The 26,678-nt window shown below is 39.5% G+C and overlaps 1 pseudogene; it reads right to left on the bottom strand.

Moving 5' to 3' along the window:
* Positions 1-6,063: 6,063 nt before the first annotated feature.
* On the bottom strand, positions 6,064-6,702 carry LOC147451174 (large ribosomal subunit protein eL19y pseudogene; annotated as a pseudogene).
* Positions 6,703-26,678: the final 19,976 nt, after the last annotated feature.

The following is a 26,678-nucleotide window of genomic DNA, read 5'->3' as shown; positions in this document are numbered from 1 at the left end:
AACTTACAGTGCTAGAGAGATAGTGGTTTTTTGAGTTGTTTTTGGTCTGTATTTAGTACACCAGAGCCATTTTACAAAGGAGACTCTGCCAAAATTTCTGCAGAATTTGAAGCTTTCTTGGTTCATTTGACAGGTTGATATTGGTTCAGAGGTCAGTTTAAAGGGGAAACTTTGGAGAATTTTTCCCAGGAAAGTAAACTACTGTGAAGCGTAGCTATGGCTGGATCACAGAACACTGCTTTTTACAATATCAAAAAGCTGGATGGAACCAATTTCCCATTGTGGAAGAAGCAAATTTGGCAGGTGTTGGTACAAAAGAAGCAGATAAAACTTATAAAGCTCAAGGGGATAAAACCAGAAGATATGGACGTAGATGAATGGAGCGAAATGGATGAATTGGCACTTTCTACCATTATGCTGACTTTGGCAGAAAGCGTTTACTTCAATGTAGCAGACGAGATGTCGGCTTATCAAGCATGGACAAAGCTGAGTGATCTTTATGAGAAGTAGAGTGCAGCTTCACAGGTATACTGGCTTAAGAAGCTTGTTGACTTGAAGATGAGAGAAGGGACCCCTATGTCCAATCATCTGAATGAATTCAACACCATCTACAATCAGTTGTCAGCTCAAGGTGTGAAGTTTGATGAACCTGTTAGAGCTATGTTCCTGTTGATCACATTGCCGGAAAGTTGCGACACTTTTCGCACAGCTTTGAGTAATTCTGCACCTCCAGATGGTTTGACCATAGCAGGTGTAGAAGGCAGTCTGCTTACTGAAGAAACCAACAGAAAGACAATGGACAAAGGCAAAGTAACAGCCTTAGTTGTCAGGGGAAGGACCAAAGAAAAGTACAAAGGTGGAAAGTCTCGTAGCAAGTCCCGCAGTGCTAAAGGCAAGAGTGACATAGAATGCTACCATTGTGGCAAGAAGGGTCACATGAAACGAGACTGCAGAGAATGGAAAGCAGAAAAAGGCAAAGAGAAAGCTGAAGACCATGGTGAGAAGAACAAGTCCTCAGTGAAGATTCAAGAAATAAATGTGACAAACACTGTTGCAGAGGATGACAGTCTAGTGTCAAGAGATATCTACTTCTTGAAAAATACAATGGACTCAGCTCTTCTTACAGCATCTGATGGAAATGCACTGAGTGACTGGATTATAGACTGATTGGCATCACTTCATGTGTCTCCAAACAAGGAGTGGTTTACCTCTTATGTGACCACTAAAGATCATGTTCGGCTAGGCAATGGGCAGACATGTGAGATCGTAGGTGTTGAAGATGTTCAATTGAAGTTTCAGAATGGCTCTTCTTTCACACTGAAGAATGTGAGACATGTTCCCGCAATTTCAAAGAGCTTGATCATCACATGTTTACTTGATGATGCTGGCTACGTCACCACTTTTGGACAGAATATGTGGAAGATATCCAAGGGTTCTATGACAGTAGCACATGGAGTAAAGTCTGGCGGACTTTACATGATTTATGTATCAAATGTCTCTAAAAATGTAATCAATGTAACCGAGCAGCCGAACGTTTCTTTGTGGCATAGCCGGTTAGGACATATGCCCAAGAAGGGAATGGAAATCTTGTCTCGTTTTGGTTGTTTGCTTGGATTTTCATTTAATGATTTTGAATTCTGTGAACATTGTCTGTATGGTAAGCAAACACTGCAGCCACATAAGCATAGAAGCAGTAGAAGAGATACACATTTGACACTTGTTCATAGTGATTTGTGTGGACCTATGCCTAACCTATCTCTAGGGGGAGCTTCTTACTTGATGACATTTATAGATGATTACTCCAGGAAAGTATGGGTTTACTTTCTCAAGCACAAGGATGAAGCGTTTAGTGTTTTCAAAACGTTTGTGACACTTGTGGAGAATCAGAGTGGCAAGAAGCTTAAATGCTTACGCACTGACAATGGTGGAGAGTATGTTTGAAAGGCCTTTCAGGACTTTTGTGAGTCAAAAGGTATAAAACGTGAACTTACTACTCCTTACAATCCTCCTCAAAATGGTGTTGCTGAGAGGATGAATAGGTACATACAAGAGAAGGTCAGAAGTATGTTGTCTAATGCACAACTGCCAAATGGGTTTTGGGATGAAGCTGTATCAACAGTTTTTGATCTTATAAATAGATCTCCTAGCAAGATTTTGCAGAAGGATTCAGTGGCAGAGATGGTATGGTCAGGCAAAATGCCCTCATACAAGCATCTCAGAGTCTTTGGCTGTGAGTCATATACTCATGTTCCAAAGGAATTTAGTAAGAAAGGCAAGGAAGATTTGGTGTGCCAGAAGGGTTTGTTGAGAAAGGCAAGGAAGATTTGGTGTGCCAGTTGTTAAAGAGTCTTTATGGCTTAAAACAATCACTGAGGGCATGGTACCATAAGTTCCACAAGTTTATGCTTTCTCAAGGGTACAAACGTAGTGAGTTCGATCACTGTCTATATACAAAGAAGGCTAAGGATGGCTGTTGGCTGATCCTTATTTTGTATGTGGATGACATGTTGATTGCTGGCAAGCACTTGGAAGAAATTTCAGCTTTGAAGTCAAAGATGGCAAAATCGTTTGACATGAAAGACATGGGTGAGGCAAGTCATATACTTGGTATGCGCATTGAGAGATACAGATCAAAGAAGTTGATTTGGTTATCTCAAACAGAGTATATTGACAAGGTTTTGCAACGTTTGAATATGGAAAAGGGAAAGCAATGAGTGTTCCATTGCCACCATATGTGAAACTTAGTAAACAAGATTGTCTTGTGTCTGAGGAAGAACAGGCTGATATGGATAAGATTCCATATGCGTCTGCAGTGGGTAGTTTGATGTATGCAATGATTGCTACTCGCCCAGACATTGCATTTGCAGTGGGAGTAGTAAGTCGATACATGTCAAACCCAGGCAAGAAACATTGAGAGGCAGTGAAAGGAATATTGAGATACCTGAAAGCTACAAAGAGTATGTGCATAGGCTATGGGAGTCAGGAGCTAAGTGTAAAGGGTTTTACAAACTCAAATTATGCAGGTGACTTAGACAACCAAAGGTCTACGTCAGGGTATGTCTTTACATTGGCTGGTGGAGCAGTATCATGGCGTTCTAGATTACAAGATTGTGTTACTCAGTCTACTACAGAGGCTGAATATGTTGCAGCATCAAAGGCAAGCAAAGAATCAATTTGTCTTAATCGACTAGTAACAGATTTGGGAATCAAAGAAGAGATGCCTGTGTTATATTGTGATAGTCAAAGTGCTATACAATTGGCTCGCAATCTAGTTTATCACTCAAAGACAAAGCATGTGGATGTGAAGTATCATTTGATCAGGGAAATGCTCGAGGATAAGCAAATTCAGCTTGTCAAAGTTCACACCATAGAAAATCCTGTTGATGTTCTTACAAAAGGACTTCCCTCAGAGAGCTTTGCGCATTTTCGCAAGCAGTTAGGTGTAGGGTAGTACATCACTTCTCTACATCTCTTGTATATTAGCTTGTATAGTAGCTTCTCTCACACTTAAAGTACCACATTGGACTTTAAGTGGGAGGTTGTTGGGGTATAAAGCCCAATGTGGTCGCCCAGGTAAGTGGGCAGGCCGCCAGGTATGTACACATATTCTTTTGTAAAAACCTAATAAGAACTCACTATGCTCTACACATTACAGTAGAGCGAGTTCACCATATCGTCGTGCTCTTCTTCTCGCACTCTCTCTCGCGTCGCACTTCCGCTCGTACTCCTTCACCTTGTCAAAACTACCCAACACAAACAAGTGAAGCATCAGATGATTCCAATGAAGCTACTCAAAGCACAAGGAGTCTATGAAGGTAACACTCAAATATGGTTACCAAGAATTGTAGCTCAATCTGGGACATCCAAGAGAAATCATGCAGCACAAGCTTCTTCCTCAAAGCAAGAAAAGACAACCAACATCCAACAAAAGCCAATTGCAACCAAGGTTGTTGCAATCTCCAGATGGATACCTCATCTTCAACTGCAAAAGCAAGGCTTTTACAATGAAAATCATTAGGTTTGGATACCGAAGCCTAGTGTTCATCAAATTACAGAAGAAGTTAAAATGCCAAAGACGGTCACACAAGGACCAAAGACAAGGTGGGTTCCAAAATTGCTTGTGGAAACTCAATCACAGAGTACCCACACATCTCTACAACTGCTTCTCATGGGAGATAAAGCAAAGGCTCCATCAGTCTCTACAGTAGAGCTGAAGAACTTGTTTTACAAAGAAGTGTCAACATACGATAAGCAAGTCAAGAGGAGCCAAAATATGCCAACCTACTAAAAAAAATGGTGGCATCCAAAGACCAAAACAATGGAAAAGGCCTAAATTTTTAGAACTTATGGAATTGAGTTTCTGGCCTTGAACATGTAAGTTCAAGTTGCCATTAAACATACATGGCATAAAAGTCAAAATCGGGTAGCTAAGCCACTAAATGAGCGAGGCATCCAGGTTTTAGACCTTAATCTACAAACCCTCATCATCAAATTCTTATATATTTTTTTTCTACATCAACAATAAAGAAATGTCTACCCAAACCAATAGACAATGATTTGGAGCAAAAATTGCAGGTCTCCATATGCGAGGAATCTCAAATCTCGAGTGAGATTTTCCGAGCAATCCCTAAAACGAGCAAGAGTGGCCAAGGCACACTATACAAAACAAAAACCAAACAAGATTTTTTAGGTGACTTCAAGCACCAAAAAGAAAACAAAACAAGATTACACCTAATTTTAATGGTAAAACGACCACAAATTTTTGACAAAAAAGACTCCTTAAACAAGGGTTTGGTAGAATGTTTTCTTTGATGGGCTAGAACAATTGGAACCCATACAATGGCATGTTGATATTCCTCTTTTGGATATAACTCTCTTATTCCTACCTCCCTACATGTGGGACCACGAGACTTACACTAAAAGAGTAAGGTTTTTGCCACTCGAACAAATCTCATGAATAAGGAGAGTCTGGGAGCTTGAGCTTCTCTTCACTTTTCTTCTTCTTCTCCTCCTCTCTCTTCATCTACCTCAAGTTATTGTGGGTTGATGCACGATAACATACTATGCATTTTAAGTTACTCATGAATTCTATTATTGCAATGAGGCTATTCTTTTGAGAAAATCCACATCGTGGTATACATTAAAGTTTGGATCACACCATCATAGGTAGCCTTCGATCGGTGGGCCCAAGCATCAGTCTTTAGCACCCCATAAGGTAACCCCCTCTCCAAGGGGTAGCCGGGAGGTTTGTTGTGCTACAACGAACAACATTGTGCCACATTGAGACAACTGTGTTGGCTAGGAAAGGTAAATCTCAGGGTCCCTAATCATTGAAAAATTTGGTTTTGAAGGAATAGGAAACTCACAATAGATGAGGCAGGAAGGTATAAACAAAACCCTTCAAAAAATCTCTTCGAAAGAGACGCGAACTCTTTCACGTACGGGCAGGGACCAATGCTCAAAAAAATATCTTTGCTATGAAAACTTGACAAATCTACCTATGAGAATTTTAGTGGTAAAGTGACTAAATTTGAAGGTTTTGACAACAAATGACGCTAAATTTCTCTAAATTTTGAAGGTTTTCTCACTTTCAAATTTAAGTAAATCTCAAAATTTGCAGGTGGGATCACTTTAAGCCAAAGTTTTTTTTTTCAACCCCTCCCCCTCTCTTTCTCTCTCCTCGCTCTATCTCAATCTCTTAAAACAAAAGTCTCTGAAAGAGCTCCTGCCAACGTGGACGGGTAGATGCAGCAAAAGGAGACCTCCAGAGAGGTGCAACTACTAAATCACACTTCTCTCTCTCCTCATCGGCTAGATATTTAAGGTTTCATAGTTTTTTACGATGTCAAAACTCTCTTCTTCTTCTTCTTTTTCCCTTTGGAAACAACAAAAAAGACATAGTAACAATATCGGCAACAATAACCAATAGTCAAAGAAAGAGATGGGGAAAATTTGCAAAATGCAAACCCTTATAGGCTTGCAATAGTCATGCTTTCAAGAGTAAAGCAAAAACTATATCTCATTACACAAGCTCAAAGGTCCAAGGTTTCTATTGAAGTACTATCAAGTCACAGCTCTTGGATAAATCTTGCTATGCCGCTCACTGCTTGGACTTCTTGGTGGCCTTAGGGGCAGCTGATGCAGGGATGCTTCAGTACTCAGTCCCTGTGCCAAGCGCTCTTCCCTCCTGGCAATTTTTCACTCCTTGATAGCTTTTCCCTTAGCTCTACGGGCTTCAAATTGATCAAAAAGTGTCCTCTCATGAGCCTTATCAGCTTTAGACTTGTGAATACTCTCCATGAGCACGGGCTTATTTGTTAACATAAACACATTACCCTTGACCTTCATATACATATCATGGTACATATCCTTGTCAATCTTCTAGTTAGCCTCCCGGTACCTTCTCAACAACAACCGGCGAAGCACTCACATCCGCCTCAACCAAAGAACTTTAGAGGGTAGCCTAGCCTCCCTAGTACCCCACCTCTTACCATATCCTAGCCTCCCTAGTACCCCGCCTTTTACCATATCCTAAATGACGGCTTTCCTTTTAGTCTCCAAAGCACTCTTTGCTCTTGCCTGCGAGTGTATCTTGGTCAATTTCCAAATCACAAAGCCATCCTTGAACAACTTTCTAATATTTTGCCTTGAATTGGCCATAGAGATTTTGTTGACCTCATTGGGATCAAGCCAGACATTGATATCCACCTCCGCATGACAAAACCACCAAGAAGTGTAGCACCCTTAGCAACTCCATGTGAGCATCCGACCAGCCTGGGCCTCCTTTCCCCTTGCACCTCGCATGGGGTAGGCCTCTGAGTAGAGCGCTCCCTCACAACTCTTGTTTAAAAGAAAAAACCAAAGAGAGCAGACTTGTATTAGAGAGACTTTGAAAAAATTACATCCATGGACCCCACGAGGGGCGAGGGAATATACAAGAGGTTATAGAGTAGGGGCCAAAACAAAAAAACAAAAAGGGTAATGACCATTACACTAGTAACCTAGTATTCGATGCTCAATTTTAAGCATCCGCTTGTGAACTTGATCGCAGCAGATTATGAATCCTGTCAGCTTTCCTTCTACCTCCTGAGTTCTCTGTTGCAATGTCCTCCTTGGGTGAGTTTCCTTCGTCCAGGTGCTCAATAGTGCTTCATAGTTGGCCTTGCAATTTTCCAACACTTTGCTTTGAGCATGGTAGATCCTGGACTGGTCCAAACTTAGCTGGAATATCAACAAATTGAAGTCAATAAACAACATTCTCAGACTTTTAGTCTGGTAAGACTCCTCAAACACCACTGCACACCTCTCTTTTGACATGATCCAAATGAACTCATTACGGATTTTGGCCCAATATGACAAGATGATTTTAACTGAGTCTCCCAAGAGCCATATTTTGGTAGAGGGTCAAAACCTTAAAACTTCTGCCAATGGGGTCAAGATCCTAATAGAGGATCTACAATTGAGGGAGGTCTTATTCTGTATTTACGCATCGGGAGCACAGTCCAGAACCCTGACCACAATCTCTACATTTTACTCCTGTCCATATTTCTTTGTGTAGAATCAACCAAAGCAACAAAGATTTTCTAAGAGGGATGTTTGGAGACTATATAGCTTTGAATTCAGAGCACCACTTTTTTCTGTCCCAATTCTGGCTCCACTTTCTATTCAGAGTGACATGAAGGGGCGGGTCAATGTCTTTAGGTGGGGGGATGGGGGATGATAGGGAGAATCCTCCTCTCCATCCAAACACCTTAGCCATAAGGGGTTCTGAGATCGAGAGCATCTAGAGCTAGTCTACTGGCAGGCAATACATCCTCGTGAGTAATAAATCTATCTCCCAAGGTTGAAGTCTTAATTTCCTGATCAGCTCCGAGTAAAAGAGCCATCTATGTTCTTATTTATTCCAAATGTCTCCCAAAATTCTGGCTCCTTTTCTGTGAATCCTTTTTGCTGTCCTGAAATATCTGGCTTGAATAGGGAGGCAAGGTTTCAGGGGAAACGAGATGGTGTCATAATGGAGGATTCGGTGACGCTGATGGTTGTCCCATTTTGGACAAATCTACGATTTGAACTTATTCCAAGCACCCCACAATGATTTCATCAAATCGGATCCCTTGGGGGTGATGTTCATATGACCAAAAACATTTGTGACCCATGGTAGTTGTTGCCAAGTCTTGTCTACCTCTAATGTGAAAAGTTTACATTTCCTAAACAACAAACAAGCTAAGTGCAATTTGATAACAAGGCCGACAGTGAAGGTCTAAAATGGCCACCCTATACACGTGGGACTCAAGGATAGTAAATAGCAAAGCTACACAAAATAAATAGAAAAGGAACATCTTATACATCTATATTAAAATGAGAGGATATGTTGCCATGTGGCAGCAACTCCCTCCAAGAGGTGCACCCAGCTCTTAGTAGCCACAGAGGTGGAATCAAGTGAGTAGCCAACGTGGAATTCAGTGAGCAGTGCTTGGGCATCGATCACGTCAGACCACGGACAAGAAGACCACTACCTCAACACTCACAAATGGCTTTTCATGTGGGCAAATGGCTTGCCACTTGGGCATTGTCGTGCAACAGTGGCAAGATTTCTTGAGGTAATCTTCCTTAAATTACAGGCGCACACATGGTAGTCAGAAGTGAACCCCTGCAGCCTAAGAGCTCGAATGCTTCAAAATTCCTCCAACTCCCTTTGCTCTGTTCAGGATCTCCTCAAGTGGTTGATGCTCCAGCCCATGGCTTGCAAACGCTCAAGCCTCTCAAGTTATAAGGAATGCAGCCTAACACACCTTTCTCCATGTTGTTTTTTTCTTAGACGTAGCCGATAAAGCCTGCCATGATGCCCAAGACGTCCATGATGAATATGGCCAGCACTACAAAAAGCGGGCCAACAATCACATTGCGGCCATGGCCACTATCTGAACCTCTTAGCTTTGTGCCATAGAAGCTATTGGCAGTCGGACGGCAAGTGCGTCAAGTTAGCAATGGCTGCTTGCCAAGTCTATTGATTGCTTGTCAAGTTAGCAATGGCTCTGAGCCTAATCACCAAAAAGTGTGTGTGTGTGTGTGTGTGTGTGATCAAGCCCGCACTTCCACCTACGCCCTCAACCAGGTCGACAACAAGAAATCAAGAGAGAGTGGAAGTAATCAAGCCTGTAGTTTCGCCTAACTCCTTAGCCAGATCCCTTTCTCTAACAACATCGTGATGGAACTGCTCAACCAGGTCGACAACAACTAGGTCATGACTCATCACCCTCCTTGATCAGTGCCCACTCTCACGAAACCATAATGAGACGAAGCTGGGTATTGTCTTCTTCTCCTCCCTCTCTCTCTCTCTCTCTCTCTCTCTCTCTCTCTCTCTCTCTCTCTCTCTCTCTCTCTCTCTCTCTCTCTCTCTCATTCAAAAAGAAACTCTCTGAAAGAGCGCGCAAACATGTGAAGCCCAAGCGAGAAAAATCCAAGCCAAAGAAGAGTAGACGCAGAGGAGATTACAAATAGATAAATAGAGATTGATTCAGAAGATAATATTTTCAGATATTGTGTTACTTTTTTTTAAAGTAAACTTTGATCTTTTGGAATCTAGGAGGTAGTCTATCCATTGAAAACTCTTTTTATTGTAGTGCATCAATATATAAAAAACAATAGATATTTTGTTGATGATAAAATTTATTGTATAGCGTACAAACACTTGCTCACGTTTTTCTTTGCTCGGAAAAACTCGCTCTTTGCGTGGTAAGACTCTCCATATGCTTATCAAGAGAATCTTTATCTCCAAAGTCGACAAAAAACCTCCATAAAAAAATGGCAAGTCAAATAATGTCCTACAACGACAAGCAATGACGAATTCCGCAAGAGAGTCATCAACAATAATCAAAAGTAGCTCACACAGTGCTTCAACATTGGCTACATATTGTGGAAAACTCAAATTGCAGTGGACCTTGAAAGAAAATCCATTATAAAGTCCACGCCACAAAGAGGATCAATTCTACTAGCCCATTTTTGATTCATGGTATATCATCAAGTAGAGCCATAAAGCTTACAACATTAAAGGCAGAAGAGATGTCCAATTGGATCTATGGTTGCATATCAAAGAAATATCATTTGCCTCTAACCACCAAATTTTTGTAGAAGATCCACAAAGCTACAAAAAGGAAGAAACAAGCCAAGGCAAATAAAGAAAAGGCTCAAGAGGAAGCTAAGTTGTGTATTTTAAAGTGCAAATAACAAAGAGATACCTTGAAATATCAAACACAATCAACAATGGCACCTCCTCAAATAGAAGGCATTTACATGGAGCATAATTTTCTTGGAGGCATGTATGTATGCATCAAAATACGACTTCTAGATGGATCGAGAGAGTGAGCACTTATGGACATAGGAGCAAAAGCCAACATCATCAATTATTCTACATACAGAAAGATGATAGATGCACCACTATCCACAAATCAGATAGAACTAAAGGGGGAAAATCAAGGGAAGATTGTAAGCCTAGGACAAATCAATCTGCCAATCAATATTGATGGCTATCAATTTTCACTTCAGTTTCATCTCATGTCAGATACAAGTAGCAACCAATGAGGCAGACATCGTAGGCATTCCTTGGATGCGGATATACAAAGCAACTCCAGAATGGCAAGAGGATTCTTTAAAGTTCACACTTAATGACATCTTTTATTTCACTCCACTTGCACAAAGTCATTAGGAAGAGGATGGGGTGTAGGAGGGCCTCTTTTTTTTGCGATGAGATTATGGAGGTGATCATTATTTTGAGGATTAGGTGTACGCCATGTGTGCAAGAATGGTGAGTGTGTAAGAGATGTGAAGAGTGGTCAAAGAATGCACTTCTCTCCAAAAAGGAGGTGGACAATTTAATATTTTCAGCCTTCCATAACTCTCACATATGATCTCCGATTTGAGCAGAAATCATAGATTTGTAATCTACGCATTGAGCTCTTTCCATAGATATGCTACATGATATGGTTTTACCTGCTAGATTTTAAATTCCATTTTTGGAGGAAAATTTGACTTCAAATAAACCAACCATTATTCCTGTTTGAATTCAAAAGTTGTCTTTTGATTACTTTCTTAAAACTAAAGGTTTGACTTCCTTAAACTGCCAAATAAAGAGCCCCTCCTAGACCCCGTTCTCTTCCTTATGTGATCACTTGTGGGAAGTACAACCCATAGTTGTAGATCCACAAAAAGTGATGAAACCTACACCTGTAGGACATTTCAATAAACAATCAACAAGGTAGTTATGGGTAAAGAAGCCAATCATGGCAAACAAACGTAAGCAAATATGGATACCCAAGTAAACAACTCAAAAATTGGTAACCAAAATGAAATGGCAGAGTACTCCAATGAAATCTTGATAACCTCAAAGAAATTATACTTGATAGTGGCAACCAAAATGACAATTGAAATCCACAAGAAGCCCACACAAGTATCAATGGATTCCAAAGAAAACACAAAGCCACAAACCCCAACCACTGCACGCAACTTGGCAATGGAAAAACTAATGACATGGCACCCAACTTAGGTGCCTTAACCAACCACAACACCTAAGTACAAATGGATACCTAAGACAATTGAAATCATGACACGGGTATCTCAAAAGCCCACAATTAAGGAAAGAGTGTGACATATTCAATATATTTTTCCAGAGAACATAGTATAGGGTGAAGCCTCAACATCAAAGACCACTGAATAAATAGTTCAGTATCCACATCTAGCATAGCATAGTGTTACCCCATGCACTTATTCCATTGGCATAATAGGGTCACATTACAAGGTCTTCCATAGGCATTGTGTAATCATCGATGCACATTACACAACCTCTCATCCCCGATGACTCGAAATGGGAATGGGAGAGTAGCAGCCTATGGATATTGCAAGTTGATGAGAACTCATGTGTATAGTGTACAAAATCTATTTTTTGCTTGAATTTTTACTTGCTCACTTACAAATGGTGGAATTACACTAAACCGACATAACGGAGTCCTACTGATATGATTTCACCAACCTTACATAGCGCAAGAAAACTCTACCTACAGAGTGCAAGGAAACTCTAAAGAGAAGGAAATGCTAAAATAAAGTTAATGGAGAAGAAATGCAATGGACCACTTCTTTTATATTGAGATGGAATGTCTTTTGACTTTCCATTTTAATGGGCTTTTCATCTCCTATGACTTTTCATTTTCATGGGGCTTTTCATTTCGTCTACTTACCCTTCACTTATGCATTTGAAATGTTTTGAAAGATTAGTTAATAAAGATTAAAAACTAATAAAATTATCCAAGAGAGCTGAAATCAAGTTTTGAAAGAAAATGCCAAATCAACAAAGAAAAAATTTCAAACATGACCAGTTCTGAAAGATTTGGTGCAATCAAACTTTTGGCTAACTTATGATTGGTAAAATTTGCAAAATCAAGGGCAAACAACGATAGGATATCCAAATCACAAGCCGTTTAATCCACAGTTGATATGACATGAGAAATCTAAGCAAGAAAGGTAAAAGTATGCTTGAGGTTCTAGAAAAGTTGGATACTTGTACCCAAGGTAGAGCAAATCAGGACTCATTTGCTATTATGAGAGTGAGAGAGAGAGAGAGAGAGAGAGAGCTAGAGCCTTTTGACGATCTAGAGCAAGTGTCACATTTCTTCTTGTTAAGAGCCATTGGGGCCATGACTCTTCATTAAATTTGAGAAGATACATCAAAGACACGTGCCCAAAGAGTGGGGAGTTGTCCCTTACAAAGTTGTCTATATTTCATCGAGAAAAAGGCACATGTCAAAGACAAATATCTGGAGTAGATACCAACAACTATATTTGTTTCAAGCTACAGATGGAACTGAAGTCAAGGCTACCATATTCCCAAAGGAGTTGTGGAATCTACATAAAAAGCCTAAAGTGATTGATAGTGCCAGATGCTTGCAGATGGACAATTTTTTTTTCTTGCCACCATGGGGCGCATACTTTCAAAGAGCACATGAATTGATGTGAAGCATACAATACAATGCAGAGGTGAGTCTTATAGACAAATACAAAGCTACGGTACAAGTGAAGATCACAAGTGAAATAATATGCCAAGCACTTTAGCTACCTACCAGCCACCACAACTTGCTGTTAAAGACAAGGCAATCCACAATGACAAAGCCTTTATCAAGCAACATGTCCATAAAATTACCTACAAGGATTTGATCTATGTAGAAATAGAGCTTTCATTACAATTGATTTCTCAGTACCTCAAGGTACAAAAGCCACCAAGGTACACTGAGCCACTCCTACATCTCATGGTGGTTATGGCCATTGGCTTATCAGAGCGTTGCATCATCAAATACGACATCAATATCTACATATTGGAAAATTTGGTAGAGTCTAACCTCAAGAGAAATAAGAAGAACAAAGTTTACATGAATGTTGGACCAATGCTTGCCCACATAGCATATAAAGCCCTTGGAATGATTGATGATCTCCCTTAGACACAGTCACAGTCCATGACTGATTTGATACACAAGTCCATGCATAGTGTCCAAGATGTAAGGAGTGATTTGACGGGTACAACAAAAGTCCATGCATAGTGTCCAAGATGAAAGGAGTGCTTTGATGAATACAACAAAAAGAAATACGCATGGCTCAAGCTCAAAAGAACCCCACATAGATAGTGGAGCCACAGAGTCATACATAGAGCTCCATGAAGAGATCAGAGGGAAATAAGTTATCCCTTCAGAAGACCAAAAAACTAAATAAGAAGAAGAAATAGAGATTACCCTTGTCAGGAGGAAACCACAACAAGAGGAACACATTTCAAGAACACAAGTACAAAGATCCATGGAGGAAGCTCAATAACTTTTATCGATGTATTAATCATGTTCTAACTAAAAAGCTTATTGAAATCATGTTTACAAACACAGGTGGTTTTTGGTTTGGATTTCATCTTGGGTCTAGGCCCAAACCTACATCTTGAGTCTTGAATGGGTTCCGAGCTTGGTGGAAAGACCTGGTCCCCCTGCTAGGGCTAGGGTCTTGAACAATTTCAGCACCTTGAGTAGAAAGACTAGCCAAGAGGGAAAAAGAGCAAATAAAATCTACAAAGACACAAAAAGTTCCATACTCCTTGGAATTAGACAACTTAGGGTTAGATGCAAGACTGCAAAAGATCAAGGAAGAGAGAAAGTAAACTACAAAAGACAGCTTCAAGTTGGATGATGCTCAAAGACAAAGAATCCATTCACTGCTGAAACATAAAGCTGCTCAGAGAGAGGTGGAATCCAAGAGACAATGGAGTATAGATCTTGATTTGATCCTAGATTCTCTTTACAATATGGCTACACATCATGAGGAGGCTGTTTGAGAAATTACGACTACTACAACTATAGTAGAGGGAATTGGGGAGACCACATCTCCCAAACCACCTTGTCCACTGTCTACCACTATGCATAAAGAAGGATAGGCTTCCACACAACCTCTATTTCAAGATCCTAAAAATATTAGTGATGTTGCACAAGAAATTATATCAGAGTAGAAAAAATTGGAATCCCAAAATGAAGAAGACTTACCTAATCAACTAATGTGGAATTGCTACAACTTGAAAAAAAACACCTTGAAAAGACAAATTTGCCAACATACCAAGGTCTCCTCCACAACTTGAAGGACATGTTGATTCATTAAAGCAAAGAAAAGCCATGTTGAAGAGAGACATATTTACATTGTAGCCCACGAATGACTCAAGGTGGCAATGCAAATAGTCAAAAAGTTTGATCTCTGTGAGTCCCTTGATAAGCTAAAACTCAACTGTGACCAGGGATCCAGCTAAAGAAGAAAACAATGCCAAGGAAACCACGACAAAAGAAAATCAAGAGATAGTATAGCTTAAGTAGTGAGTGGAAGGTCTACAAAGGGATAAGAAAAGGCTACAGGCAGATCTAGAGAAGGCAAAGAAGGATACTGAAGAAACTTACAAAGATCTTGAAAGAGAAATAGATGCAAATAGCCACTTCTAAGGGCAATGGAATGAAATAGAAGAGAGTCTAGAAAAGGAGAGGAAGAGGTACTTGAGGCTATGTGACTCTTGTGATGCAATCAAGCATACCCTCTCCACTCTCCATGCCAATCAAGATATGGCACCGATAGCATCTACTTCTCTTCCTTCTACTGCAAACTCAAAAGAAGTCAAAGCACTCAAAGAAAAACTAGAACAAGAGAAGCTACAAAGGTAACTGCTGATGATTGGTATTCTCATGACCAATGCTCAAAAGGAGCAATAGATCAATAAGTTGCAAGAATAGCTTGCCAAAGAAAAAGTAGATTTGACTGCACAAGTAGAGATGCATGTTTGGGAATTAATAGCAAAAACTGTGGATTTGGGTGGCACTTGTCAAGTATCTAAACATGTGATGATCACCTAAACCACACACATAGAATTTCAAAGTGTTGAGTAGCTACTATTAGTAGACCTACCTAGTAATGCAACCGTAGGGGGCATGCAGGATCTAAATGAAGACAGAGACCCAAAGTAGATGCGTGAGATGAGCTCAAGTGGTTGCTAATCTTGAACGGAGTAGAAAAGAGTACATTGAGTATGAGACCAAGGTTTTGGAGTTTGCTACAATAATAATGATCCAACCAGATGAGAAAATATATTTTTTTTGCCACAACATGCTAGCTCTACCCTTAATGCAACAAATAGCTATCTTGTGGAAAACAAAGTTGCTTCCAGCTTTAGAGATGAATGGAGATTATGAGGGAGTGGCTATAGCCAAAGAACAAGTCTTACTCATCCTTGAGAGCCAACCCCTATGGAAAAAGAGATGGTTCAATAAGCGGCCTCAAGATGAAACCATATATAGGAACGCACCACAACATCTAAGGATCGACTCAACTTATTGCCCAATTCCTAGAAGACGGTCCTCAAATAATTATGTAGAAGATTCTTCCAAATGGATTCAAACATTTGCACTCCATTAACAAAAGAGCTATAAGCAAGACATGTGGCCTACCACAACACATTGCCCAACAACCCTCTCAAAGATCTCTCATTCAAGGCATACATAATGGAAAAGGCAACAAAGTTCAACAAAGTACTAAAGTCCCTTGAGAAGTGACACTTCAAAAACTACCAATGATAGATCTTATGTAGCTACACAAGGATGTGCATTGGCTAGGAAGGGGGATTCTTTGGCCAGTATAGCTTATGGGCATCCTTGTAGTCAAACATATATTTTAAAGAATTTTTTTTTGATAAATTGTACTTTATTTTTTTGAGAACCATGTACATGAGATGTAATTTTGATCCTAGGGCTACAAATACTTGAGTTATAAATTTCGTATTTTGTATGAAGACCCAAAGTAGCCGGCCAATGGCCATTTTTGGAAAGCCTTAAGTACATAAGCCAATAGATCTAGTTTGAAAGGAGAAAATCTTTTGGATAAAGAAATGAGGTCTGTTGTATGTACTGTGAAGCCGCCTCTCATATCTACCTTTGTAATCAACATATCTCATAATTGGGTAATCTAATTCAAATTTCAAAACTTGCATTGTGTTCCCCTTCTTCTGCTCTTTCATTCAAGTGTAAGTATTTCAAGTTTTGTTGTGATTTGAGACCTCACATATGTGACCCTTCTCTTCAAGTTTGAGCGCTTAAATATTTGTTTTAAGACATTTTGACGATAGGAGAGTATTATTAGACCTTGTGAAAGCCTATCTAAATGGTTTTTTTGTAGTTTTTATGACCTGGTAAATAATGGATCATGATTTTTGTACCTAGTTCAAATGCTACCAGATCTTGTAGACTTGTCTTTTGAGATGTAATATAGATTTCCTTGAAGTTTCATGGCTATCCAAATCCGGTTTTTCATTGAAATAGCTTAATGACCGAGAGTAGTGAGAAAGAACATAGGCAAATTGTTTAATCTTTGAGTTGGTGATTTGCTTATAGAGATTGGAATCCTTGCATGTTAGGTTCACTTCTTGAGGTTGACACCCTTGAAGAGTCTCCATGACCCATCTTAGTCACCTCCTCGAGTATTGATTGAGCATGTTAGTGCCAAAAATCTATGTTATGGACGTCCGTCGAGTTTTAGGATTGCCAAGCCTCACTCTATCTTATTGTATGGATAGCAAGGACCATGTACATGAATTTCATACTGCGGGTTGGAGTTGTTAGGAAATATGACGTAGCTAAGTAGATAATTGAGTAGATTAATTAATGGAGAGAGATAATCTTCACGCACAAGAGAGTATAGAGTAGAGAGAGAGAGAGTACACACGATATACGTGGTTCACCCAATGTGGTCTACGTCCACGGGAAAGAAACCACTTAATGGCTTTAGTACTTCAAAACAAGAAGTAGGTTATAAAGGGATTATACCCTTTTAGAGCTCTCACCTTGCTTCACTCTCACCACCTTACACCCACCTTGTTGTATCAACTTCACACTATGAAATGTATGTAGAAGTGGCCTCCTTTTATAGGCCAAAAGGGTTGTCCTCTCTCATGCGACGTAGCCATGTGTAGCCGCCCTTGTGTAGATAAGTCCAAATTGGACCCTCCAATCCGCCCATGTGTGGGTGCCCTTGAGAAGACAAGTCCACTTTTGAATTCGGCCACCACCCAACTGGCCATTGACTTCCCACCACCGGCCACCGGCCATTGACTACCGGCCAACCGACCAGTCGTTTTTCGACCACTTTTCGGCTGTTGTCCGGGCATAATATTCCAACTAAAAGGAATATTCCGGCAAAGCCATTAGGCTCGAGACCGCGTGTTAAAATTTTGGTTTTCGACGACGAGTGATTTTATTTTTCGACGAGTTATTTTTCTTCACGCACGAGGGCTTCTCTTCATAATGGGGGCCTTACAAATGTGCGTTTTTAACACAGGAAATTACAAGGGGTAAATTAGGCTCCATACTTAACAATCTCCCACTTGGAGACTGATCTTCAAACCAAACATGTGACTGCTTTCCATCCTGGCTTCTTTTCCTTGAATGCCGATTGAAGATGAGCAAAATCTCAACTTCTCCTTGGTGACCACCTTTGTAAACATGTCTACAGGATTTTCCCTTGTATGCACCTTTCCTAGCTTTAGCTATCCCTCTTCCAAAAGAGTGCGTATGAAGTGATATCTCACCTCAATGTGTTTTGTCCTTGAATGAAAGGCTGATTTCTTTTCAAGATGGATAGCACTTTGGCTATCACTATACAAGACACAATTGTCTTGTTTAAATCTAAGATCTTCGAAGAATCTGTGAAGCCACAGAATTTCTTTGCTTACCTTCGTCATTGCTACATACTCTGCTTCCATGGTAGAAAGTGAGACCACTTTCTGTAGCTTTAAAGCCCAGCTTACTGCTGTGCCTCCAACCGTGAAGACATAGCCAATAGTGCTCCTTTGAGTATCTTTGTCACCTACCATATCTGCATCAGCATACCCTTCTAGAAAAATATCAATTTCTCCAAAATACAAAGCATTTGTTGTTGTCCCTTTTAGATACCTAATTATCCACTTCACAGCTTGCCAGTTCTCTACTTGGGTTGTCCATGAACCTACTCACAACTCCCACTGCATGTGTAATGTCTGGGCTTGTCTAGACCATAGCATACATAAGAGAACAAACCTTTGTAGCATATGGAACTTTAGACATATAGGCTATCTTCTCTTGTGTCTTTGGACACATATCCTTGGTTAGTTTAAAGTGACCATCCAAAGGTGTAGAAACCGTTTTTGCATTTTGCATTGCAAACCTTCTTAGTACCTTCTTGATGTAATCCTCTTGAGATAGCTTTATTGTCTTCTTCTTCCTTTCCCTTGATATCTTCATACCAAATATCCTCTTTGCAATACCTAAATATTTCATTGAGAAAGATCTAGATAGCTCCTCTTTTAGGTCTTTGATGTCTTGCATGTTAGCACTTGCAATCAACATGTCATCAACATACAACATTAGGAAGATGAACTTCCCATCTCCCAAATTCTTCGTGTAGATGCAATGATCTCAGTTGCATCTTCTGAATCCATGATCTAACATCCATCGATCGAACTTGAAGTACCATTGTCTTGATGCTTGCTTTAAACCATACAAGCTTTTCTTTAATCTGAAAACCATTTTCTCCTTACCTTTTACTTCAGACCCCTTTGGTTGAAGCATGTAAATTTCCTCCTCTAAGTCATCGTGAGGAAATGCCGTATTTACATCCATTTGCTCAAGATTTAAATCATGAGCAGCCACAAGGCTTACGACAAGCCTAATTGAGTTCATTTTTACAACAAGAGAAAATATTTCATTGAAGTCAATACCTTTCTTTTGAGAAAACCCTTTTACCAGAAGCCTAGACTTGTACCTTTTCTTCCCACCTTCTTCTTCCTTCAGCTTGTACACCCACTTGTTTTGAAGTGCCCGCTTACTTTCAGGCAACTCAACCAACTCCCATGTTTGGTTGCGATGTAGTGAGTCCATCTCCACTTGCATGCTCTCCGTCCATTCTTCTAGTATTCGTGTTGCATAGCTTCTTTGTATGAATCCGGCTCTCCAGAATCTAAGATCAAGAGATGGTTGAAGGAAGGAACAAACCTTTTTGGAGGTCTACTTTCTCTTGTAGATCTTCGGGGAATAGGTTGAGGCTCCTCATTTGGTTGACGTTGTTGCACATTGTCACCATTTGCAGTCCTTGAGTCTTCACGATCCTCAAGCTCCATGTACTCATCACCTGTTTCTTTTGTTTGTTTTCTTTCCAAGTAATCTTTGTACATATTTTGTTCGTTAAAAATTACATCCCTACTTCTAAATATTTTACCATCTTCAGGATTCCATAGGTGATACCCAAAGTCACCTTCTCCATAGCTGATGAAGAAACACTTTTTGGACTTTGCATCTAGCTTTGACCTTAGACTTCTATCTATGTGCATGAAAGCCTCACACCCAAACACTTTGAGAAATGAATAGTTCACCGGTTTACCTGTCCATGCCTCTTCTGGAACTCCCCCATCCAATGCTGTTGAGGGTGACCGGTTGATTAAGTACATTGACGTACTTACTGCTTTCGCCCAAAGCTCAAGTGGTAGGCCTGCATGTAGCCGCATGCTTCGTGCTCGCTCCATGATTGTTCTGTTCATCCTTGACAAAATCCCATTTTGTTGAGGTGTTCTTGGGGTTGTCCTTTGCCTCCGAATGCCATTGCTAGCACAAAAACTTTCAGAAGCTTGGCTGCAAAATTCGCGTCCATTGTTGGATCTGAGGCATTTAACCTTGGTACCTGTTTCATTCTCCACAAAGCTTTCCACATTTTGAAATATGGAAAATACATCGGACTTATTCTTCATGACATAAAACCATGTTTTTCGAGTCGCATCGTCTATGAATGTTACATATTACAATGAGCCACCAAGTGATGGTGTACTTGCAGGACCCCAAACATCAGATGAACCAACTCAAGTTTTTTATTTTTTCTTTCATTTCTTGATTTTTGAAATTTTAACCCTCTTTTGTTTACCATAAACACAATCTTCACAGAACTCTAAGTCCACTTCTTTCAAACCTGGCAGAAGCTTGTTTGAAGGATTTGCATTCCTTTGGCACTCATATGCCCAAGCCAGTAGTGCCACACCGCACTGTCACTTCTGTAGTTGCTGCACAAGCTGAAGGTTGCATATTGATAGTACACAAGTAAAGTGTACCGACCTTTTCTCGCTTGGCAATCACCAAAGATCCCTTGATCATCCACTGTTTGTTTTCGAATGCAATGTTGTGACCTTCATCGTCCAATTGTCCTGTAGAGATCAATTTTTTTTGAAGAGAAGGAACATGCCTAACATCTTTAAGCTTCCATTCATTTCCGTTAGTAGTTTTGACAGAAACTATACCTTTGTCGACAATCTCACAAGCTTCATCATCTCCCAAGTATACATACCCAAAATTACCTTTGGTGTAGTCTTGGAAATGTTGCTTGTGTGGTGTCACATGGAATGAAGGCCAATAATCTACTATTTAGGAATTAGACACATTGTCTAATGAGAGAATTAGAGCATCTTGCTCTACTTTACCTGCCACATTGGCCTCCGATGTGGGCTTGTTGTCTTGAGACTCAGTCTCCTTCTTATTCTTAGACCAGTAATCCTTCTTGACGTGGCCCTTCTTGCCGAAGTTCCAACATTCAAGAACTAACTTTGTGCATGACTCGCTCCGTCTTGAGCGATCACGACCCTTTTGGTTTTTGAACCTCTCCTTAGGCCTTCCTCTTGTTTCCAGTGACAGTGCAGTACTTGATGATTCTCCTGTGCTTCTGCTTTGTATTTCCTCGCTTAGGAGAACACCCACAATATCATCAAACTTAAGAGTATTTGTGCCAGAAATAGAATTACTTACAACCATCACAAGGCTGTCCCAACTACCCCGTAGAGATGATAGTATAAGGAGAGCTTGCACTTTATCATCGAAATTAATTTTCACCGATCAAAGTTGACTTATGTTTGTGTTAAAGTCATCTAGGTGTTCTGCAACTGAACCATTCTCTGTCATCTTTAGATTTAACAAGCGCTTCATAAGAAATACCTTATTGGATGCCGATGGTTTCTTGTAGAAGTCGTCAAGTGACTTCATCAAGTCCTCCGTGGTCTTCATGTCCAAAACATTGAAGGCCACCATTGACGCCAAGCTTAAACAGATTGTTCCCAGTGCCTTTCGATCAAGGACAATCCATGCTTCATCTTCCATCTGCATCTTCCAATGTTGGTAGTTTTTGCCATTGAATTTCTCAATCTTGAGCTTCTCTTCCTCCACCATAACTCCCACTCAATTCAAGGAATATTTTTCTTGAGATACTTTAGCTATGAGCAAACCTTGCTTTGATACGAGTTGTTAGGAAATATGACGTAGATAATTGAGCAGATTACTTAATGGAGAGAGATAATCTTCACACACAAGAGATTATAGAGTAGAGAGAGAGAGAGAGAGTACACACAATATACGTGGTTCACCCAATGTGGGCTACGTCCATGGGAAAGCAGCCACTCAATGGCTTTAGTACTTCAAAACAAGTAGGTTAAAAAAGGATTATACCCTTTTGGAGCTCCCACCTTGCTTCACTCTCACCACCTCACACCCACCTTGTTGCATCAACTTCACACTATGAAATGTGTGTAGAAATGACCTCCTTTATAGGACAAAAGGGTTGCCCTCTCTCATGAGAGGCAACCATGTGTAGCCGCCCTTGTGTAGATAAGTCCAAATCGGACCCTCCAATCCGCCCATGTGTGGGCGCCCTTGAGAAGACAAGCCCGCTTTTGAATTCGACCACCGGCCACCGGCCATTGACTTCCGGCCCCACCGGCCAACTGATCGGTCGTTTTTCGACCACTTTCCGATCCCGCCGTCCGGTCATAATATTCCGGCAAAAATGGAATATTCCGGCAAAGCCATTAGGCTCGAGATTGGGCGTTAAAATTTTGGTTTCCGGCGAGTGATTTTATTTTCCGGCGAGTTATTTTTCTTCACGCACGATAGCTTCTCCTCATAATGGGGGCCTTACAAATGTGCGTTTTTAACACAGAAAATTACATGGGGTAAATCAGGCTCCATACTTAATAGGAGTCAACATGGTTAGTGCATGGAGGCTACAAGAGGCTATCAATATCTTGGAAAACACACTCAATCCTTATCTTCTCAATGCACATTCAACTGTGTATCAAAGAATAGAAACTAATTCTAATATCCACAATAAAACCTTGATGATTCACCAAGAAAACAAAATCCATTCATTACCAAAGTTATAGGTCGTGTAGAATGAGCCTAAATACACATGTGTACGGTCTCAAATCCACATTTCAACCACTTTCCAAAAAAAGAACGCTTATTATTGATAAGGCCATTTTGTCTTGGAATGCGCTCAATAGCTTAGCAATTTTTCCCTAATACCTCTCCTAAAGTGCAGTTTAAATGCTTCGAATTTGAGTTCATGAAATGAAAAAAATTATTAGCTACAAAAAGCTTATGGAATTATCATGAGAAACCTACAATGTCACATAGAGCTTTCACTGGCAAACACAATGGAACAGATGATGCTCCAAACAAACAATCTTCTATGAGGGAGTTTTGAACAAGACAAGATTATAGAAGAGTACATAGAGGTCGGAGACTGTGTGTATGTTTATTATCCAAAGATTTTATAAGGGTTTTCTTTCAAAGATTGGCTTTTATACCTTAGCCAAGGAAACACACTCAGATCTTGGTAGGAGAGGACTAGAGATAACCTATGGGTAGTTACAAGCTAGAAGCTCACAACCTCAACTATCTATCCACTTTACATTTTTGTAAAAATAATTAAGATTACAACTTTTGACATAATGGGTTTTTAATATCAAATCTGAGTGAAGTTACAATATTGAGCTAAAAAATGGGCCACTTTTTTAGCATGCTAGCAACATTTTCTCCTCCTACTCTGGGGTCGTCCATGACACAACTACTGCACTACAAGATAGTGCTTTGTCTTGTGGGACTTGTGCTACTTTTGGAGGGATTTGAAGGCTTCATAGTACTTGATCCTTAGCTTTTTGTCCCCTTCTATGTGGAATTGAAGGTTGATTGGTGTCTTGCAATTCATGGTCGTATCAACAACAAATGATGCTCAAAGATTTTCAATTGACTAGACCAAAGACCTTTGTTTAGAATATAAAGAATCCAGTGTAGAAAGCCTCTTTAAAGGTCTGTATATAGTATGATGAAATATGAAATATTCTTGCATAAATCCTATATAGCACTTCATCTCGTGGCTGGTCGAAAAGGTCATAGTAGAGCCCTTACTTTCCCTTTAGGATGGACATCCTAGAGGGAAACCATGGTGCATCTATTGCATGCATGTGAGAATCATCTTGGATACTTTGATGAAAATTATGCATGCCAATGTGCAACTCTGAGAGTTGGTAACAAAAAATCCATTGGCAATATAGCATTAAGCCCATAAACCAAGTTAAATGGAGTGGCATTCAGAGCCATTTTCAATGACACTCTATAATCTCACAAAGCTGAATGATTCATTTCCTAGTCAGTTCTTCTAGAGCTTACAATTTTAGTAAGAACTAAACTTAAGATCTTTTTTGTATGTTTTGTTGCTTGGTCATTTGCATGAAAATGATAGGGCATATGGATCACCATAAACTCATTCATAAATTTTTTTTTATCACTTCGTTGTATTTCCCTACCCACACATTTATCTACATTCTAGATGAGCACATGAACGAATACATGGTACTAGGAGTTCCATGGAAGATAACATATAAATGTGTTTAAGATTGGGATGACAAGTTCCTCAAACTCAAACTAAAAGATGGATAGTTGAAAGTTCCACTTGATTACAACAAAAAGGAATGGAAGGTTAACTTACGAGCTTCAAATTTAGCAACAACAAAACCATGTTTTAGCACAACACCTATATCAGCTGCTTGGCACAAGACCTATGCTCATTACACAATCATGCAAGGAACCATGAATTATTGGGTACCAAGTGCTCAACTTTACAAAATTCCTAAGAAAATTTGGGTACCCAAGGAACAATTACAAAACAAGCAGAGTACCTCCAAGACTGAAGAACCAATCATGAAATCGAAGAGCAAGAAGAAAGTGCAACCACCAAAGACCACACATGAGTGTGATGCCAAAAAATAGGCTAGAAGTAAAGACACCAACCAAGGCTACTCACAAATGGGGGGGAAAGCTTCAATAGCCACCGATTCAATCATCAACCAATCTTTCAAAATATCGATTGAATAGTCAAAGATGGTTGTTCATCACAAAGAACCATTAAAGAACAATTTCAACACATTCAAGATATTCTACTTAAGAGAATTAATCAGCAAGGGGCCTTGACATTAAAAACCCTCAAGCAATCTGCTCAAGACTCTCCTCTTGCACAACATCAGGTTTTACAATGCATTGACGTTACAAGCATAGTAGATCCAATTAGGTATATGCATGCACACCACTTTTCAACCCATGCATAGCACTACTGAATCTACACACTATCACCCCAAAGGACTTCGATCAGGAGACGAGAAGGCTTATTGAATGCGGACCCAAATGTATGAAATCTGCTAAAAAAAAGTGTAATGTTTGAAGTGTTTATATGTTAATGTGTGGTTTTTCTACAAAATTCAATGAAAAATTCCTTTTAAGTAAAGATAATTGGAAAACATAATATGCTAGCCCGTAGGTGTGTGTGCATAGTGTAAGTATCCTCAAAAAATTTGTTCGTTTCATTATTTTTTTGTGTGGTTTTGGACCAAAAAGTGATCTAATTGGAGAAATTCACAAAAATATGGCCAAATATGTTATTTATGTATGTTTTGATATTTTTTGGATTGGATTTCTATTTTTTTAATTGTATTTGTAATCTCCTTTTGACTTTTATAATAAAAAGGGTTAAAAATAAGAAATAAATAGCAAACAAGCTCAAAATGGCAAACAAAAGTCACGCCAGGGATCACAAAGCTATGTTGAACTTGCATGTCAAATTTGGTTCAAGGACCAATGCCGGTGATGAGAGGTCTAAGTAGGCCCATGGATCTTGAATCTACAAAATTTTCAAAAAATGTGGTAGTTGGAGTCCAAACAGAAATGTTTTGGAAGGGAAAGTATACTTCATGATTTACTGGGACTAATTGGCGTGTATAAGAGTATTCCCAAGTAAGTAAAGTCTAAGTAGAAAAACTACAGCCTCATTCTCACTAATGAGGAGAAAAGCTCTCCAGGTCTCAAGGGCAATAAAAAAGTGCCTATCATGTGGGTTCAATAATAGGAGTATTTTAATCTATATTTTCTCACATTTTCAAATACAAAGGGGTGTTGAAAAAATATCTTGGAAAAAATCTTGCAGATACAATAGGAAAAGGGTTCTTTTTATTGGCAAAATTTTTACAGCTAAGGGATTTTGTAAGTAAAAAGGGGCTAAGGGTTACTTACTAGGCCTATAGGACAAGTGAAAAGCATCAAGAGTCTTTTTTGGCAAAAAATTGCAAGGGTACACAATGGAAAAAATAATTTTTTCTTTGACCATTACTCCAAAAGTATGCACTTGTACTTTTAATTTCTAGAATTGAGCCTAAGGGAACACTTCACAACCCAAATTTGGTCAAAAACACATTTAGGCCTTGATACATAATGGAAAATCACCCCATCAAGTCAAATTGAAAAAGGTTACAAAAAGCCATCATAGATAATAAGCACACTTACTATCTTTGATGCTAGATTGAACCCATTTTTGTCAAATTTGTTCACCTTCAACTTTAGCATGCTATCACAAGCTTGCACCTCAATGTTTGAAGAATTTGGACACCCTGAGTATCTGTACCATTTTCAAAAGCCTTCTAGGCAAAAAATTGACCATAACCTGGCATTTATCCATCCAAATTTTGCAAAATGTTTCTTATTTTCAATGCCTATAAACCTTTTCCACAACCAAACTTTACATTTCATGCAAAAATCATGCCCTAAATAGTAAGCACTCATATTATCCCATATGTAATTTTTTTGTCATAGTTAATTTTTGGTGATTTCATTATGTTTTTCCAAATCCTTCTAATTTTCAATGCCTATAACCCCTTGTGCACAACCAATGTTTACATTTCATGCCAAAATCATGCTCTAGATAGTAAGCACACATATTATCCCATATGTAATTTTTTTGTC

This window comes from Adiantum capillus-veneris, chromosome 9 (genome assembly GCF_014529385.1).
Source record: "Adiantum capillus-veneris isolate H3 chromosome 9, ASM1452938v2, whole genome shotgun sequence".
Taxonomy (NCBI): Eukaryota; Viridiplantae; Streptophyta; class Polypodiopsida; order Polypodiales; family Pteridaceae; genus Adiantum; species Adiantum capillus-veneris.
This window is presented reverse-complemented; position numbering and strand designations above follow the sequence as displayed.